Source organism: Dermacentor silvarum, chromosome 7 (assembly GCF_013339745.2).
Source record: "Dermacentor silvarum isolate Dsil-2018 chromosome 7, BIME_Dsil_1.4, whole genome shotgun sequence".
In the NCBI taxonomy this organism is placed as follows: domain Eukaryota; kingdom Metazoa; phylum Arthropoda; class Arachnida; order Ixodida; family Ixodidae; genus Dermacentor; species Dermacentor silvarum.
The window spans coordinates 56,391,384-56,394,406 of record NC_051160.1 but is presented as its reverse complement, the minus strand read 5'-3'; positions in this window follow the sequence as shown (position 1 = coordinate 56,394,406).

Genomic DNA, 3,023 nt, shown 5'->3' with positions numbered 1-3,023 from the left:
CCTCCCGATTTTCAAGCCATCACAAGAGAGCTAAAACACCCGACGAATCGAACACATGGCGAAATAAATATGCAATCTCAAAAACACCTGTGGGTGTAACGTAATCTGCTACATTTCGCGAACAACGCTTCCCACTTTTTGTAATAGAAAAAAAAGTACACCTTCTCGTATATACTCTTTTTTTTTCTTTCTTCGGAGAACACTGAACGCAGAAAGTTCCAGCTCCAAGCCCTGGCACTTTTGACGGGCGTTTAATGCGGCAGCTGGTCTGAGAGAACGGCGAAGGAACAAAGAGACCCCACATATCTCGCACTAAAAGAGCCTCTTCACGTGCAGGCTTTCAATTCGCAGCTGTGCTTCATGCGTGACTGCAGGCCTGCCTTCCCTGTCTTCAAGAAAAGATACAGGAGTCGAATGTCGTTCGTTGGCCGAGAAATTGGTTTGTCTGCGCTTTCTTGCAAGATCGAGTATGTTGATGTTATGGTAACGACCCTCACACCGATAGCCTTGTAATCCAGAAATACTTCAAGCCATTCTAACGGGAAGCCAGCTGCTAGTTTTAAAATTTTGAACTATCTTTGCTCGGAAGGCTTCCCAATCTTGATTGCAAAACGTCGTAAGCAAAAAATATGAAAAAAAAAATGCGACAAGAACATTGGAGCGATCCCAAATACAGTGGTCGTGCCAATGTATGTTGGACGCTGGAGAGCTTCAGCACAACGTCGAGAATCTCACGTGTCCAGGATGTGGCGTCCCCCCCCACCCCCCCTTTCCTTTCACGTTACGGTACAATGCACCGTTCCTTGCTCCCCGTCTTTTCTCCGTGTCTTCTTGCATCCCGCACCACAGAGCAGTGGGAGTGCGTCCTTCACGCTGGTGCCTCCGAAGTCCGCCGGGCACTGATCCGACGGGCACGGGACATCGCCGAAGACGTCATAGAAGCCACGGACTAGAGGCCCCTTCCCAATTTCCCCTTACCTGTCAATGAAAATGTTTTCATCGTCATAATCATCATCAGAAGCCATGTGGCACACGTACGTTTCTATGCACATTTGCGCTCTATTCAAATTTAGACTCAGAAATTGGTTTCGTGTGCAGTTCAGTCAACGGCCTCGAATCAAAGGTATATTTGGAGCCCGGCCACATCGTTGGTCGGCGCTAAAGGCTATTAGTGCATTGGTGCAGTTCTCTTAGTGCATCGGCTTGAGTGACCGTTTGTAGTCGTCCCGCGTGCATACAGTACTCGCCCTCTCTCCTTTCTTCTATTCCCGTACCCGCAGTTAGGGTAGCAAACCTGACGCTCGTCTCGTTGACCTTGCCGTTTTTCCTCGTCTTTCCATGTGTTTATCTCTGTCAAATTTATATAGAGAGGGGAGGGATGCCTTTCGTCTGGCAAATCTCCACCACACGTGACGTCTTGGTCAAAAAGAATCACTTATAGATTTCATGGAGCAGAAGTGATTAGTCCCACTAAACATGCTTTCATGAAAGTGACAATTTTGGTCCTTCCTTCCATTTCACATTGACGGCTTTCAGCTAAGTATAGAGGACGAATCCTATAGAGCGTGTAATCGAAGCTGAGTCGGTTCCTGAGCCAGTACTTTCAATGTTGGTGGCTTGGTTGGTCGATCCTGATATCAGCGCACGATACGCGTCTTCCCAATATTTAATATGGTTTGGAACGCGGGTCGCTCCTGGAGACAGTACAACGTAAAAGCGCCTACTCGTTTCACAGCATTAACCAATAGAATTAACCCACAAGTTCCCCCACAGCATTTCTCACGCGTACCTGGAAGCTTTTACTTGGTCTTCGACAATGACCCTCCTCCAACGGTTCGGTGTCAAATTTCGCGGCCCCTTTCTTGTTGTTGTTCAGGAACATGAAATAACATTGAGCTTAATAGTCAAGGCGGTGAACCAGCGTTTTCTTCAACCCACGCGACCGCTGAGCTCTCTGTTGTAACAGGTTATTCGCTGTCTTAGATTACAACACCTCAAGTATATTTACTTGCATGTTGGCGTTTTGAGCGTTGTTTGGCGTCTAGGAATGCATTGGATTGGAACCACAATGTCTTCGAAACAAACGACACTCGCGAACTAAAACAATGCGCACTACTCCATTTTAGAAAATCAGAGTTAAGTGACCAGCCTTTATTTTAAGAAGTGCAAGAGAAAAGGACGGCCACTGGTTTGACAGCATACGCACGCTGCCCCACTATAGGCCTTGGAAGGTGGCCCGTGAATTCCAGGAAGAGAGCCCCCGAACAAGCGTGGATTCTGCATGGCTACATAGAAAATCAGTGTTCAAATCAGTCGTTGACGTGGTCGTGGCTGGCAGTAAGCGCACAGTGTTCGTATCTTTTATATATATATATATATATATATATATATATATATATATATATATATATATATATATATATATATATATATATATGGTGTTGGTCTGCTGAGCACGAGGTCGCGGCATCGAATCCCGGCCACGGCGGCCGCATTTCGATGGGGGCGAAATGCGAAAACACCCGTGTACTTAGATTTAGGTGCACGTTAAAGAACCCCAGGTGGTCCGAATTTCCGGAGTCCCCCACTACGGCGTGCCTCATAATCAGAACTGGTTTTGGCACGTAAAACCCCATAATTTAATATATATATATATATATATATATATATATATATATATCCTTCATTTCTTCTCTGTATTATTGAACACTCGATTAAGATCAACAAATGAGCGCTTATTTGTAGAATATGTTGGTGCCGGCAACATCACCTATATCTACACATAATTAGCCGCCGTCGTCAGCAGCTCTCGACAGGATCGTAGCCATCTGAAACGAAAAAAAAAAGGTCTCAGACTTAGTGATTCTCTGTGGACCCACTCCTGGGTACGCATTGAGATGCCAACGTGATCTTCCCCGTGTCCTACACCACCGTGACCGAGCAACACGGTATTACGACGTGACTTCCACCTCGCGAATGCAACGAAGTTTGGAACTACGAGTATGAAAAGTCGCAGATTTTGT